This window comes from Plecotus auritus (genome assembly GCF_963455305.1).
Source record: "Plecotus auritus genome assembly, chromosome: 7".
Taxonomy (NCBI): Eukaryota; Metazoa; Chordata; class Mammalia; order Chiroptera; family Vespertilionidae; genus Plecotus; species Plecotus auritus.
In genome coordinates this window covers 146393326-146411400 of record NC_137774.1, presented here as the reverse complement: position 1 = coordinate 146411400, position 18075 = coordinate 146393326, and the positions used below count along the sequence as shown (strand labels likewise).

The window sequence follows — 18075 nt, the reverse complement described above, 5'->3', positions numbered from 1 at the left end:
ACCATTGATGGGCTGTCTCCTGTACATCCCCACTGGGGATGTTGGATTGAGCTCGCAACCTGGGTATGTGCCCTTACTGGGAATCAAACCCACGACCTCTTGGTTCTTGGGTTGATGCTCAACCACTGAGCAACACCAGCCAGGCAATCATTAGATTCTTGACTAAGAAGGAAACAAAGTTGGAACTAACAGAAGTACTATCATACAGAGAATTCTGAAGCTCTAAGTTCCTTGGCTCTTGGAGACTATTTATTTGTTTTCAGCAACACATTTAAATTTAATTAAATAGTGTCCATTGATTAGGCTTACATGCATGCATATAAGTTCTGGGGGGTGGGGGCATAAATGGGAGGTGGGGGGTAATGGGGGAATAAGGACACATATATAATACCTTAATCAATAAAGAAATTTAAAAAAATAAATAAATTTAATTAAATAAGCTTAGCTTTTACTTGAGATTTTTAACTATACACATTGCCCAGTTACATAGAGATATAGTAAATATACTACATCATTTTCTTTTAAGGGCACGTGAGAAATCATATTTAGCTATCACATTTTTAAGATATACCAAAGTTAATTGAATTCATCACAGGGTTAAATTAGTTTTTTTACTTATTTTAGTTATAATTTCTTCTTTGAATATAGAGAAAAGAAGGTAATGATTCTAAGATTAAACCTGCTGTGCAGAAAAGTTAACATCAGGCCTGAGACTGTTATCTTTAAAAGAGCCTGTTTAAAAGGTAGACCCTTATATGCCATCTATTTTTCTTTTTTTGTATTTTTTATAGTTTTCACTGTGTTATGAAGTCTACCCTCTTGGAAAATTCTTAAGTGAATGATATACTAATGTTAACTATAGGCACAGTGTTGTATAGCAGATCTCTAGAGCTTATTCATCCTGCATAGTTGCAACTATATGCCCACTGAATAGCAATTCCCTATCTCCCCTACCCCCAGCCCCTGGCAACCACCATTCTACTCTCTGTTTCTATGTTTGACTATTTTAGGTAACTCATGTAAGCACTGATTCTGCAATAGGCTCCCCAGGTAGAGTGATTCCCTGGTGAACACATTTCACATGTGTTGTCACAACTGATTACTAGAGGAATTAAGTGCATCCTTTTTGACTCCATTGGGAGAGGGGGCTCTAGAAAGCTTGTGTCTGGTTTCTTCCAGATTTTGCCCCATGTGCCTTTCTCTTTCCAGATTTCACCTTGTATGTAGTCTTTTGCTATAGTAAATCCTAGCAATAAATACAACTAGTTGCCAGATCCAGGGAGCTCTCCTAGCAAACCATGGAGCCTCAGAGTGGTCCTGACCACTCCTGATACACCTGGTATCTCTGAATCCTGCCCTCCACACAGATGAATGGCAGTGGTGTTGATCTCAAGAGAGGGGAAATCAGTTTTTTTAGACTATTTTTCAAAGAACATTCAGGTCAAGCTTCCATAGAAAATTCCCACCGTTTTAGCAAGTCTGACACTCTTCTTTGTATTCATGGTTCATTAAAACAAACAAAAAAATGCACAAAAAACAAACCTAAATATTTATTTTTTCTTTCAATTGCTTCAAAGTAAGAATTTGCTGTCTTTTTATTTATCTAGTAGTAATTTCCTTATACCTTTGAATAACATAGGTCCTTTGAACCGGTCTGTAACAATTCAAAGAGCTAAATTCTATATCTTAAAAGACAGTTACTGGCCAAATTTCTTCTGATCACAATTTTTCTAACAACTTTTAGGAAAATCCTAAAGGTACCTTCTCTAGACATGCCTTGAACTTGGCAGGGAATGAATTTACAACATATAAGTTATTTTGTTTTTATAGTCTTAGCAAATGTTCAAGAGTCTGTCCAAGTATGGTCTACTGGCTTCCTCTTCTTTCTTTTCTATCCAAGCTTCTTAAAAATGCAAATGTTCTTTGGCCAAAAGAACAAATAATGTATGTGCCCACTATCCTCAGTTTCTTTCACAGTTGTTCACCTGGTGACATTGCTATTAATGAGTAAAACCTCATTGGTAAAGAGAAACAAAAGAATAAAAACACAAATACTCTGCAAAGTAGGAAATACATATGGTGACGACATAACTGTGTGTGATTCTTCTATATATGCTAATGCCAAATACGACCGCTGTATGCTGGAAACTGAAACAGTATTCTAATAAGCAATACCTCAAAATGTCAAAGGCCAAATTACTAGGTTAATTCTAATAACAGTACAATCTACTCTTGATTCTAAATTTGCTTTGTATCAATGAATGTTGCCTACTGTTTCCAGATATTGTACGCCTTTGTGGTAATTTGTCCATGAGTTCTATTTGTTAAGAATTTTCTATTAAATTATATATGACCAATATTAATTTTGTAAGTCCAAGTCCTCTTTTCCAGATGCTTATTATCCTTCACCAATATCTTTCTTCTCCTCATAAAACATTTTAACTAAAACATCTATTCCTGCAGAGATAGTGACTTTACCTGAGAGAAGTCGCCCTTCTTTCCTTTGGCTCTAGAAACCACATTGTCTTCCCACACAAGTCAAGCAATGAGCCACAAAGTCTCAAAAGACCACAAAAAGCAATCAACATCCAAAAAATAAAATGGGGAAATGTCGCCCAAGGGCACTCACCCACTAGAGTCTGCAGAAGTGATAGCAATCAGAGGCAGAATCTTCAGGGGAAGGCTGGTCGGTCTTTGAAGGTTCTCTGATTCACTTTTTAAGTCAGCTTGTTCCAACTGTCTGAAGGCAAGAGGGGGAAGCTGAACATTGCGGCACGAGAGTCTCCGTACAAGATAGGGTTCCATGCCTCGCAAAGGGTCTTCCTCTTCATTACAGGAATGCAGCGTTTCCTCAGAGGCCTAAGGCAAAAGTCCAAGAAAGTATATGTAACCAACAAAAGTCCTGTTAGTTATCATTACGTGATGGCTTTATACTTTTGGAGAAAGAAGTGGAAGGAAACATATACATTAAAAAAATGCTAAAAAGAAGGCAATGACATTAACAGAACAATATTTGGTGAAAAGGTTAGAACTAGTAACTGAAATCTAGATTTATTTTAAAAGTAGTAAATTTGTTTAGAGTGGGTCAGTTGTTGCAGTTAACTGACCTCTGTAATAATATTAGATTATATAAGCTTTGTGCATAAGTTCTATAAAATAGAGAATAAAAATATTCTCTACCTTCCATGAAATCAATTGCAAAAAATTCACTGTAATATATATTCTTGACATAACATGCCCATACATACATGTCTATGAAGAGAGAGGAAGAAAATGAGTCCTATTTTTTTATTCATACTTAGGACCATATTTGTAACACATATTTTCACATGTCTCATGTTACTTAAATATTCTTTGCAAATGTTTACAATAAGATTTTGTGAGGAGAATTTTTAAAAAGAACATGAAAATACTATCTGAGGACCCAGTAGACCATTATTTAAATCACAGCTAAATTTTTCAAATTTGAAACCAAGTTATCCTCATGTCAAGGCAAATGAAGTTTAGAATAAAGTAGAAATTTTGATAATTTGATTCTAGTTGAAAAACATTTACTGCTACCTGAGCAATAATTATTTCCAAGTGATTGGAAAGTCTACTCTAGTAACATTTATTACATCCATATACTCAGAATGATTAAGTCACCAAATGTTATCAGATAACATGCTGACTTTTAGAATCCTTGCATTACCACTTTGCTAGAGTGTGCTTAGAGTGTTCTTAATCTCTCCAAGTTTTCTGTTTCTTTATTATAAAAATGGGAATAATATTTACCCACAAGAATGAAATGAGATCATGCATGTAATGTGCATAGCTCATTACCTGCATGCAGTATGATAAGCAATCATAAATGGAAATTACTTTCCTTTTTAGTTTTACAGGTGAAGATACTAGCCCGGGGAGGCAAAGTACTTTTCCCTAAATGTAGTGATTTTGTAGAGTTCAGATCTAGTTTAGAATCTTTGCAGCACTGCTTTTTATATTATTACCTTTTGGCAAGTAACTTAGGCTCACTGAGGTTGGTATCACATCTGAACACTAAGGATAATAATATATACTTCTCAGATTCATTGTGTGGAGCAGAACTATAAGGTATTTGAAGCACCAAAATTTGGCACAGCTTTCACTCAACAAAATAATAACTATTTATTATTATTATTATTATTATTATTATTATTCAGGCTAATTCCCTTTATCATTTTGTAGCACTATGCTGTCTTGGCTAGTTCATTTATCCATACTGCTTTTAAAAAAGAAAATTTTTTTCTGATTTATATATTGAAAAATGTGAAAGGATATGCTATAGTGGAATCTTTAGTCTTGGATTTTATTGTATAATTTTATGGATAAAGGAAGGCACCCAGAAGATAAAGGATAGGTCAAAGCTAAAAACCAAGTTCATTTATTTCAAATGCTAAACATAAAGACCTAGATTCTGAGAACCTGTGTTTTGAGGAATCTACTTGCTTTGTAAAACAACATTAATAATGACAAGAATAATGGCTTAAAAAGTGAGGAAATCCTTCCATTGTGACAATAGGGATAGACCTTGAGGGAATTATGCTAAGTGAAATAAGCCAGACAGAGAAAAACAAATTCTGTGTGATCTCACTTATATACCGACTGAAAATCTATATATATAAAAGCCTAATATGCAAAGTGTCCCCTCGGGAGTTCGACCAACTGGGAGTTTGATTGATCACTATGATGTGTGCTGACCACCAGGGGGAAGTACGGAATAAAGGAAGGCCCTGGCAGCTGGGAAAGGGAGGCCCCGGCTAGCAGCCGGCAGCTACTAGGGACCCTACCTGTGCAGAAATTTCATGCGCTGAAAATAAAAACTCACACACAAAAAAGAGATCAGATTTGTGGTTACCAGAAGTGGGGATGGCAGGAGGGGTGATTTGGTGAAGGTGGTCAAAAGTTACAAACTTCCAATTATAAGATAAATAAGCAGTAGAAGGATGTAATATACAACATGATAACTATAATTAACATTGATGTATGGTATATATAAAAGTTGTTAAGCCCTAGCCGGTTTTGCTCAGTGGATAGAGCATTGGCCTGCGGACTGAAGGGTCCCAGGTTCGATTCCAGCCAAGGGCACATGCCTGGGTTGCGGGCTTGGTCCCCAGTAGGGAGCAAGCAGGAGGCTGCTGATCAATGATTCTCATCATTGATGTTTCTATCTCTCTATCCCTCTCCCTTCCTCTCTAAAATCAATAAAAATATTTAAAAAAATAAAAATAAAAGTTAAGAAAGTAAACTAACTGTTCTTATCACAAGGAAAGAGTATTTTTTTAATTTTATATATTTGAATAAAAAATATTTTAATTTAAATATTTGTAAGTCAAATCATTATGTTGATACACCTTAAACATACACGGCTGTATGTCAATTATACATCAATAAAACTGGAACAAATTTTAAATAATAATAATGGATACATTTATTGAATCCTTATTAAATGGTGCTGTGCTTTACACATTCCATCTCATTTAAATTTCACTGAAATCCTCTGAGTTAGGTCCTATTACTTTTCCAATTTTACACATAAAGAAACAGACCTATCTATAATAATAAAAGCGAAATATGCTAATTAGACCAGACAGCTGAACGACCTTCTGGATGTCATTCCAGGCATCCTTCCAAACGAAACCGTCGTGGCGGGGGCCAAGGCAGAGGCGGTTAGGGGTGATTAGGCAGGCAAGCAGGCTAGCAGTTAGGAGCCATTGGTCCCGGATTGCAAGAGGGATGTCTGACTGCCGGTTTAGGGGTCCCGGATAGCGAGAGGGTAAAGGCTGGGCTGAGGGCCCCCCACCCCATGCACAAATTTCATGCACTGGGCCTCTAGTAAAATATAATAGCAAGTCTTGGTCACACAGCCACATGGTTAGTAAAGTGACCAAAATTTTCAGGTTGCCTGGGACTTTCTGATCTTTGCACTGGAAGTCCCATATCTGGGAAAGCAACCCAGTCCTGAGCAAAATAGGATGGTTGATCAATAATAAGTTGAGATCTCAAATCAAAACTCAGCTTGAGCTAAAGCTGAAGCTAAAAACCATCATGCTATACTACCTCTAACAAGTATAGTCCCTGGCAGGGTATGGATAACTAATCAATCATAACTCAATAAGCCTTACATTTTCATTTTAAAAGATAGCAGAACTGAGATCAGGACAGTGCTACATCAACATTGGAAATTAATTATAATCTTTACTAGAGGCCCGGTGCACAAAATTTGTGCTCACTTGTGGGAGGGGGGCATCCCTCAGCCTGGCCTATGCCTTCTTGCAGTCCAGGAGCACTTGGGGGATGTCCGACTAATGGCTTAGGCCTGCTCCCCAGTCAGTTGGACATCATAATGCTACCACGGAGGGAGGAGCAGCTCCCGCCACCTCCACTGTGCTTGCCAGCCATGAGCCTGGCTTCTGGCTGAGTGGTGCTCCCCATGTGGGAGCACACTGACCACCCGGGGGCAGCTCCTGCATTAAGCGTCTGCCCCCGGGTGGTCAGTGCATGTCATAGCGACCAGTTGTAGCACCGTTCAGTCAATTTGCATATTAGCTTTTATTATATAGAATTAATTGAATCAGGAGCTAAATATTCAAGGCCCAACTCTACTACTAATTACTTAGGTGGTGTTAAAAAGTCATTTAACCTTTCTGGGTTTTAATTTCCTTAGACATAAAATCAAGAGGTTGTACAAAAATAAACCTTAAAACCAGTTCCAGTTCTGAAATACTCTGATTTTTTACAATAGCCAATGGCAAAATTAATGTTATGTGACCTGGAAAATACAGACAATAAAGAGAAAATGTACACATGTGACATTCTTAACTTTTAGATTGAGAAAGTGAGCCTCTGTGTGTGAAGCTTAGTGTATTCATTTAAGGACAGAACTGCAAACTGAACCCACACTCTTGGATTACTATCAGGTCATAACTGACTTCCCATATTTCTCCAGAGAAGTTAATGACTTAAGGGCATAGATGCCCTTCTTCAGGGTAAACATGAAAAAGAAGAACAAAAGTTGAGTCTAGCAGAGCTGAGCATTGAATGTAGATGACCAAAGTTAACATCTATAATAATAAAAGTGTAATATGCTTATTAGACTGGGCGTCCTTCCGGACGTCCTTCTGGACGAAGCCATGGCTGCGAGGGAAGCCTGGGTCCTGGGTGCCAGAGGGAAGCCGGTAGCCGGTGCCGGCAGCTGGAGGAAGGAAGGCCTACTCTCCATGAATTTCGAGCATCGGGCCTCTAGTTTTTCTATAAGTAGTTAGCTGCTCACTCTGGTGATAGCATTGCAACTGCAGAAATGCTTTATATAGCCTAGGTTACCTAATAAAAGACAACATTTTGACCTTCTCTTTTAGATAAACCACCTCAAAAAGTAACTTTTTTTGACAGAAAACCTCAATTAAAAACAAAGTGTAGTATTCTTTATCTGGATTATAAAAATGATGAAGCAGTAGGTGTCTGTATCCTAATGTTTCTATTAAAAAACAGTAAAACAAGTGGCTTTTAAAAAATTCCGGATCAATATGTACCAATTATATTTCAAAAATGAATAGAACAACTTTAGCAGGTACAAGGCAGGATGTTAAATAGCCTTTCTATGGAAAGAAATGTAAAACTGAACACCAAGGCAATATGTACCTTGTTTTATTGCTGGAAAATGGCATTTTTGCAATAAGTTGAGGGAAAAGATAATATCTATAATATATCAAAGGGCATTGTTTCTCAAAATGTGATGCTTAAACCCCATGCATGAGAATCACAGAAGGTGCTTGCTAAAAGTCAGACCCCCAAGCTGTATTCCAGATCTGCCTAATCAGAATCTCTATTATTAGGGCTTGGGAGTGTGAATAAGTCACCAGGATAATTCTGATGCATACTAAAATTTGGGAACTAATGGTTTTGACATTTTAGACATAGTCCAATAAGATTGCCTGACAAAGATTCAACCACAAAGATGTTCATTGCAGCTTATTTGAAATAATGAATAACTGAATGTAATCTATTTGTTGTATTGAAGGATTTGCTTAATGAATTTTAATACATCATATTATGAAATACGATGAGGTCATTAAAATAATGCATAAGAATATGTGATTATGTTCATGATATAATGTTGAGTGAAAAAAACAGATTACAAAGTGATCTCATTTTTATAAAAGGAAACAAAACAAAAAACTAACATATTATATTCATAGAAAAATTCTGGGATGACATTCCAATTCTCTAACATGACTTTCTCTGGACAATAATAAATAATTTTCATATTTTGCTTATTACTATTTTCTATATCCTCTATTAAATGAAAAGAGAAAGTGGATTATTTTTAGATTAAAAAGTAAAATAAAAACAATACTAATAAAATGGAACAACATTCAACTTGCTATCGATGGGACTCAGAAATATCTCTAATTCAGTTTCAAGATATGCAATATGAAATGAGAAAAAATATTTGAATGAGTTTAATACAAACCTGTTAACTTGTAATAAAATATAAATTTGCTTTAATAATTAACCTAATTATTTGAAGAAGTTGACAGAAAAATAACTTTAATGTCATTCTTTTCACTACTAGGACAAATACCTCTCTAAAAGATATACCTAAACGAAGTAATTCCACAATAACTGACAGTTAAAATGAATGAGCATTACATATGTTATTATCATTATTATCGTTGTTATTTTTCTTTTTGTTTATTTCAGTTTGTATGTAAGGTATTTAATGAATCCCTTTATTCTCTTTTTTATTCTCCCAAAGTCATTAACAAACCACTTAATAAGGCCTTGAGTGCCAGAACATACCTACAACTGGTGTTAATAAATTGCTGTGGTTGGTAATAATCTCACATGTGTTGATATTTATTTCATATGTGTATATAAAAATGAAATTTTCTATAGAGGAATTGTCTTAAAATGTATATACATTGGCATTTAGAGAGAAAATTGACTGGGTTGCTCAATTGGTTAGAGCATCATCCCATACACCAAAAAGATTGCAGTTTCGAGCCCTGACTGGGGACTCAGGGTGTGTCTGGGAGCAACCAATCAATGTTTCTCTCTCACATCGATGTTTTTTTCTCTCTCTCTCTTTTTCCCTTTTTCTCTCTAAAATCAATAAAAACATATCCTCAGGTGAGCATTAAAAAATAGACAAAACAATTTGGGCTACATGAGCCATAAATAATTTTCAATTATCATAAACCACTAAATTTTGGGGTTTCTTTGTTGCAGCTAGTGCTATATTACATACATAGTCACATCTCTATTCTTTGAGTTCAAATGAATTATGCACTGCCTTTCTCGTAAGTATTTGTAGTCCGTTTGAGAAAAATAATCATCAGTGTGTGAAAAGAGCTGTAAGAGGACATAGGGCTCTTAGGAGGACATAGTAGGCTGAACACTTTTGTGGGAGAAAGATGATGCTAGCCAGAAGTGATGTCAATAAAAAAAGAAACTGAACTGTCTCAAGCAAATTAAGATGTATGATTACCTTATAAATCAGGCATTTCTTTTTGTTTCCTGCATACTTCACCAATCAGTTCTGTTTAGTCTCATTGCTAAATCCTCTGTTAATTTTCTCTTAAATCTAGACATTCTTCAAGATGTAATCCTCCATTTCTCTTCTCATTGTATACACTCTGCTGATTCAAAGCCTCCAGAGCTTCCAGGGTGAAATCTGAAACTACCTCCATAAATGCAGGACAAGAAGAAACCAAAGAAAGAGGCAAGCCGCTCCAGATTGGTAGGTGGCAGGTTTAACAATCAAGAAAATTTACATAGAAGGATTGTGTTGGGCAGCCACACATGAGTAGATCTCTGTACCTGCCCACCAAAATCTTAATTGGGTGTAACTGGGTTCAGTCACATATACCATCCTGATGATCTCAACAACAGATTGCTTTCTCAGGGTTGCATCCTTGCAAATGGCTCCCACTGTTGGAAAGGTGGGCAGAACTTAGATTCCAAGGACAGAGGAGGAGGGTGTGGAGCCTCCCATACCCTGGGCCCAGCTTGAGGGTCAACTGGCAATCATGTTTTCTTGAGGACCTCCTTCAACAAACACTCATGTCAAAAATGTTATACAAGACAATGAATACAAATCACTTCTGCCTTTTTATTTATAACCACCAGGCAGCCTTAGGCCTTGTGTTGAGAAGTGATTTGTAGTGAAATGATTTGTTTATATATCTGTTCTCTTTGTTAGCTAGAACACATTTGCAAGCATGGGAGTGTGCCATAACAACGCTTCTACCTCTGACACTCAGCCAGTGCCTGGGATAAAACATGCAAAATAACCCTTATTGTAGAAATGAATGAAGAAAATAGACAAATGACTCCCTTTCTTCAACAACAAGAAACTGGGAAATGGGGTAATATTATTAGGTATTGGTATTACTTATAATGTGGTATTTGTAAATATTAATATAAGTTGGGTAGAGGCTACATCAGTTAATAAGAATTTGTTTTTAAATTCCATGACTTCAGCCACTCAAATAGCTTTGGTCTATCCCCATGTTTTGTTTCAAATATAATTTCACCTAACTTTTCTTAATAAAAATAAATTATTTCAAGCACTCAATGCTTTCAGAGTACATATGCTATGCAGAACACTGTAGAAGTTAGCATGTTAAGAAGTTGCATTGGTTTTCAAGAAGAGGACAGATTGAGCTGAGGATAGGTTTTTCCTGTGTAATTCCTTTTTCCTGTGTAATTAGTTTTCTGTAAAATTATCCTTTGAAAAAGTAATTTTTTCCTTTCAGTATATAGGAAAAAGAAGACATATATAGTATAAAAAAGACAATTTCTGATAACTAAACTAACTTTTTAAGGTATAGCATATAATTTAATAGGTTGCTATTGCAAAGAATTGAAATAACACAATCCAAAAGTACTAGATTTCAACAGTAGACATTGTCTCTGTATTATTATTTTATGTTTCTGTGAAATTGTTCACAATACACTAAAGCAGTAATTGAAAATCTGCCTTAAGATTTTCTAAGCCTTATGCCAAATGATTTTCCCCATATCTCATTACTCATTATATGTGTTTTGTATTAAAATCCAATGCTAAGGTTGCCTAAATAATCTGAGGAAACTCACTAATCAAGGCAATAAAAATAAATACCTAAATTCTTTTCATATTGAAATGGACATTGTACTGAATTAACACAGTCCATTTTCAAATTGATATTTGTATATGATATAGAGAAGGCACTCTTGCAAAAATGAATTCCAAATGAAAATGAAAATTTCCACTCTAGGTTAACAAAAAGATAGCAGATAGCTCTCAAATATCCACAGAACTTAATCCCAATATAGGCTCTGATTTCAAACTGATTAGAAGAGACAGAAATCACTGAAGTTTCTCTAAAGCCATTTCCTATAATTTACTCAGCAAAACTGCTAAAAAGTTCATAAAGGAAATAGAAAAAGTTCTCATTTAGTAATATTCTACTATACATTCTCATCAAGAAGGTTTGTCTGAAACTGTAGGATTCAACTAATTTTCTATAAATATTATTGTTGCTTTCCTGAGTGGCCTTGAAAAATGAAGTAGTTTCTATTTTATTAGCAAAGAAAGGAAAGATGATTTAAGGAAAAACATGACTTCTATCAATTATTTATTTCACAATGATATATAGTAATGGAATCATGACTGTTAAAAAAATAGGAGCTTCCATTGTTTGCTTGACCCTAAAAATCACGTTTTTCTAGAAGAGTGGGTTAAAACAGCTGGCTTATTCTCTGTGTTTTGAAAAAATCTCTCTCTTGACTAATTAGGTGCCAAACCACAACATTAGGGGAAATACAAAGATCTATGATCTTCATTTTCTAGTTTTATTTAAATACCAGCATCAATCAAAATATATTTATAAACATAAAAGCAAAAGCTAAGCCCATAATTTAAGAGAATGTATATTTATAATAATAAACTAGGTCTGTAATTCTAGAACAAACTAACTGAGAGGAAAGTAATGATAAATTCTCTTTTTCCCTAGAGGGAGCTAGAAATTATGACTTTGCTCTTGGCTTTGATGTTCAGATAACCATACAGTATTTAATTGATAAACAAACTTTGGATCAAAGAATATTATTATTGCCCTAACCAGTTTGGCTCAGTGGATAGAGCATGGGCCTGTGGACTCAAGGATCCCAGGTTCGATTCTGATCAAGGGCATGTACCTTGGTTGCGGGCACATACCCAGTGGGGAGTGTGCAGGAGGCAGCTGATCAATGTTTCTCTCTCTTATCGATGTTTCTAACTCTTTATCCCTCCCTCTCCCTTCCTCTCTGTAAAAAATCAATAAAAATATTTTTTAAAAAGAATATTATTATTAAGTCTAAATTCAATGTTATAGTCAATAATGAAACATAATGTTTATTCTTATTAAAATAAGCAATAACATAAGAATGCTCCTCATCACTCCTTTATTCAGCATCATCAATAATATTTGTTGTATTACATGTGCTGTATAAGTAGCTATTTATTTCTCATGAAGAACTGTTATCTTCATTTTACAGATTTGGAAAGTGAGGCTTAGGGAGGTCAGTTTGGCACTTAACTCCCACTATAAGGAGATTACAATGACACTTAGTAAGTGGTAAAGCAAGGTATGCAGACTAGGTTTACCTGACACCACAGATCATAATTTGAACCCAAATGCAGCATTGCCCCCACTTTTTAAGGACTACTGGCCAATTTAGTAATGTGGGAGATAGAAATAAGAGGCACAAAATTATGAAAAAGATAAAGAAATTGTTATTTGATTAAAACCTTGTTTAATGTAAGAAACAAAAAAAATCAACTGAAAAATATTTGAAGAAAAAATAATTGAGTTTGTCCAGTTATAAGTTAAAATATGCAAAAGACTTTCCTTTATAAAAATCAAACACTGGTGGTTAAAACTACAAGGAAAAACGTCTAATTTATAAAAAATACATTTATGAGTAAGCTTTAAAAGACATGGATGGAACCTGTATTAGGAGAACTACATGAATTTCCCAAAATTCACATAAGCAAGCTGATATTGCAATTATTTTTATGTTTAATATTATTACAAAAACAAAAACCCTCATTTTTTCCCTTTTTGATGGTAACAGAGAGGCCTTTAACTACAAGGAAAAATATAAATGAGAATAAAACTTTTAAAAAATGAATAATATGAGGATGGTTGTGCCATATTCATATAAAATCCTATATAATAAAAGCCTAATATACAAATTGTCCCCTCGGGTGGTCATTCAACCAGGAACCCGGGGAATTTGATCACTCACTATGACATGTGCTGACCACCAGGGGGCGGCACGGAACATGGTGGGTGTTGGAGATGTGGTGCTGACAACAGGTAGCAGTAGAGGTGCTGCTGGCCCTGATGGGCCCAGACAAGAGTGAACCACGGTGGGATGGTGGAGCAGGTGAGCAGGCGGTGCCAGGTGAAGGCGAGTGTGAGCAGGGGTCCGATCACACCAATCAATCACCCTGCAGAGGGCGGTGGCGGCGGGGGCAGGGCTGCCATCCAGCTCCCAGGCACTGAGGGAGGCGGGGGGGGGGGGGGAGGGGAGGGGCCTGGCCTAGATTGATCACCCTGCAGGCAGGATGGTGGAGCAGGTGAGGCGGCAGTGCCAAGCCAAGGCGGGGTGCCAGGAGGGGCTGCGAGGCTGGGGGCGCAAGCTGGGGCTGCGAGGCTGGGGGCATGAGCTGGGACCCGATCTCTGCAGGCCACCCTGAGGGACCCCACTTGTGCACGAATTCATGCACTGGGCCTCTAGTTGTACTCTAAAACTACAATAACAAAACAGTATGGTACTTGAAAATAATCAACACAGAGATCAGTAGAACAATAAAGGGTCCTTTAAATATTTCTTTTTTTAAAAATATGTTTTTATTGATATTTTAGAAAGAAAAGAAGGGAGAGGGAGAGAGAAACATCAATGATAGAGACACATCAATCAGCTGCCTCCTGCAGGCCCCCTACCAAGGACTGAGCCAGCAACCCTAGCATGAGCCCTGAGAATCAAACCTCTTGGTTCATAAGTCGATGCTCAACCACTGCAAAACACCGGCTGAGCTAAATATTTCTTGTATAAGAATCTAATATGTATTAAAGGAAATACTATCAACAAATAGGGAAGAAAAATTACATAAGTGTTGAGGAAAGTAGACCAGGTGAGATGGAATAAAAATACCACAAAATAATAAATATTTAAAAAGTAAACCATAGAGTGATGTCAGCAAGATGGTGAAATAGAAGCTCCAGATTGCATAACCCCACAGAAACACAAACTTAACAGAAATAAACAGTCCCAAAAGGCTGTATGAGAACTCCAAAAATCAGTCAAGTTGCAGTATTCCAAGCAAGCTCAAAGCCAAGAAGAGCCACATTGAAATGAGTAAGAAAAGCCATTCATCTCAACCATGATAGTCATTTTCCCAAGAGAGCACAGCTTGACGAAAATGGGATTAAAAGTCCAATTCATGGATTTTCTTTGGGGAGGGAAAGAGAAAAGTGGAATGTATATCCAATATCTCATATTTTCAGGGTATCCCAAGAGACTGGTTTCTACCTCACCTGACTCAAGCACTGCTGGGAAACCAGACTGTTTTGGATGTATAGGGGCCTCTGAGAACAAAAGAGAGCTCAGAGTGCTAGAGAACCTGCAGAACTGTAGACAAACACCAGAAAAAGCAAGAGATTATTAACTCCTGTAAAAGAAATTCGTGAACCCCATTAATTGAGAAATTATAAGCACAAGTCCAGAGAAGATGCATCCCCAGAAAAGGATTGAGAGGTCCCCCAGAATTTCTAGCTATGCTGGCTGATGAAGGTTCTTACTTTTACAAAGCCTGCTGATGAAGACTAGCAGAAATAGTTGTTGTTTTCAAATGTACAAATCCCAGAAGGAAAAAAAAATAAGGCACATGAAGAAACAAGGTAAAAGACCCATTCAAACGAACAAAATAGATTTCCAGAAATTGACATTAAAGAAATTAAGATCTCCGGCCCTGTTAGGGTGGCTCAGTTGGTTGGAGCATCATCCCATTCACCAAGAGGTTGCAATTTCAATTCCTGGTCAGAGTACATACCTAGGTTGCAGGTTCAATCCCTGGTCAGAGCACACATACAGGAGGCAACTGATTGATGTTTCCCCCTCCTTTTTCTCTCTCCCTTCCTCTCTCTAATATCAATAAACATATATTCCAGTGAATTTTAAGAAACAAAGGAAGAAAGGAAGGAAGGAAGGAAGGAAGGAAGGAAGGAAGGAAGGAAGGAAGGAAGGAAGGAAGGAAGGAAGGAAGAGAGGGAGGGAGGGAGGGAGGAAGAGAGGGAGGGAGGGAGGGAGGAAGGTCTTTGAATGACCTGGCCAAAAAATAATAATAAAAATAATTGTCTTAAAGAAGCTCAATGTGCTACAAGAGAACACAGATAGACAAATAAATAAAATCAGAAAAAATGATATGTAAACAAAATAAGAGTATCAACAAAGATATAAATACTATAAAAAAGATTAAAACAAATTCTGGGAACTGAAGAACTGAATTGAAATATTTACTAGAGGGATTTAATAATGGACATAATCAAACAGAAGAATCTGCTAACTCAAAGACAGATCATTTGAAATTACTACATCAGAGAAACAAAGAGAAAAAGAATATAAAAACAAGTGAAGAAATCCCAAGAAACTTATGGAATATCACAAAATAGACTAGAATATGCATTAGGGGAGTCCCAGAAAGAAAAGCAAGAGAAAAAAGGAACAGAGAACATATCTGAAGAAACAATTGCTAAAATCTTCCCAATTCTGAGGAAGGAAAGGAACATTCAAATCCAAGAACAAAAAGTACCCCCAGGTAACTTAAACTCAAAGAAGACTACACTGAGACAGGCTATACCCAAACTGTCAAAAATAAAACAAAACATAACAAACAACCCCCCTACACAAATTCATAAATTACTAAGTATTCCTCAGCAATAATAGCTGTGTACATTTAATACATGATGATGATGATGATGATGATGATGATGAAGGATTCTAAGGTTATGTGGTGCCACCCTTTGACAGAAATTTTTCCGTTGTTCATTATCTATGCTGTAAAAACAATGATTTATAGATATAATCCTACTACTAAGTATACACTAACCTTTAAACAATAAGGTGCCGCTTTTCTTTCTTTGTCCTGAAGCTAAAAACTCAGAAGAAAATGTTATCACTTATAAATAACATTTAGCAAAATCAATTTACCATATCCCCCTCAAATAAACTGAAAGTTTCCTGAAATTTAATAAGCTATTGTTTTTCATAGTTAGCATACACCCCCTCAAGACATTCTAAATACATTCATCCCAGGCATTCAAAATCAGAGCTTTAAACTCTTCTTCAAGGTTATAAAGTAATTTCTCCTTTTTCTTGATTTTGAGAATACTAAAATTGCTAGCACTTCATAACAAAAGGTGCATAGAATTTTTACAACAATAATTTAAAAACTAGATATTTGTGTTCCTTTGCCACATTTTGGCCTCTAAATATTATTTTCTAGGTTAGTTATACAATTCTTTTTCAGCATTATCACCTTCATTAACCACCCTAAACAATGAAAATTGAAATCAGTTCCCAGTGGTTTGATTTCTTATCACTGGTTTTCTTGAAGGATAGAATAACAAATCACTCCAAACCTCAAGATAATATAAATAAGATAGATTAAAAATATCAGAGGATAAAAATGAATTTTTATCATATAAGAATAATTAAGCATTTCTAAGCTGGCACAAGACAGCTGAAAAGCACAATAAGCACAGACATCAATATGAATATAAGATATAGTCAAGGATCAGAAAAATCCTAAGCAAATGGCTATTGCAATTAAAAAATAATCTCCTTGTCCATATCAGAAATACGTAATTGTCCAAATGCTTCACCTCTCAGGTTTGTTACTGAGGAGATCAAAGGGAGTTAGGTGACCAGGAACTGGGACCATGGGGACAGGGGAATAGAAGTGGGAACCCAACTAGGTGGAGTCACAAAGGCACCTCCAACTGGGTGGGGAAGGAAGGGCGTGCTCCAGAGGCATGAACTTTAAAATGTATGAATATTGCTAAGACAGGCATCTTGCATATCACAATCACAAGACAGTAAGGGATAAAAACCAATCCCAGGGATGTTACTAAGGCAAAATTATTTGAAGGATCAATCAGGAACTAACAAGCATATAAATATATAAAAAGTACACATTTCCTCTTTCTCTCCCCAGTGCACTGGACACTCCTATGGCAGGAGATGGGTTCCACTGCATCCACATGGCGTATGGCTATGTGGGCCTCCACACACGGACTAACAGACTTTAATTAGCTTGGATGCTAAACTACTCCCGACTGTAACATGGAAAGGAAGCTCTGGACCCTGGCCTGCTCCTGAAACCCCAGCTGCACCATTTCCAGGACTGGCTTCACGCAACAAACTTTGATTCCACTAACCATTTCTGTTTGCCACTTCATTCTTCAATTTTGAGAGACAATGAACTCAGACTCAAACATCCACATTTTGGTTTCATTGCTACACTTACACATTTTACTTTTATTAATTTTAATATTTTATATAAAATATATAATCTCATTCCATGTCACTTTTCTGATAGACTCTCAAGATTGGACGTGACTTTAACTGCCATTGAATTCAATATTCCCCTTATTTCATGACACTCCAATTGTATAGCTAATTGATTTTTCTTATAGCACTGACAAATAGACCATTAATGTACCCTTGAATACACCTCCAATTATGGAAGCTGCAAATATTTCATGAGCATCAACCATGTGGCTGAACAGATGTAGGTAACTGGATTCACATGTAAACTAAATGATCAAAGATCTTTGGGGAGGGTGGGGTTAAGCGGGAGAGATCAACCAAAGGACTTGTATGCATGCATATAAGCCTAACCAATGGACAAAGACACCAGGGGGGTGAGGGCATGAGTGGGTGGGGGGGGGGGCAATGGGGAGATAAGGACACATATGTAATACATTAATCAATAAAGAAAAAAAAAAAGAGCTTACTAGTACA

General features: G+C 36.4%; 1 long non-coding RNA gene across 1 annotated transcript in view; it reads right to left on the bottom strand.

Moving 5' to 3' along the window:
* Positions 1–787: 787 nt before the first annotated feature.
* The window catches only part of LOC308255016, a 417404-nt gene continuing 400116 nt past the window's right edge, over positions 788–18075 (bottom strand). The window contains exon 4 of the long non-coding RNA XR_013961288.1: positions 788–2859. This is a non-coding gene — a long non-coding RNA (uncharacterized lncRNA). The remainder of the gene's footprint in view (positions 2860–18075) is intronic.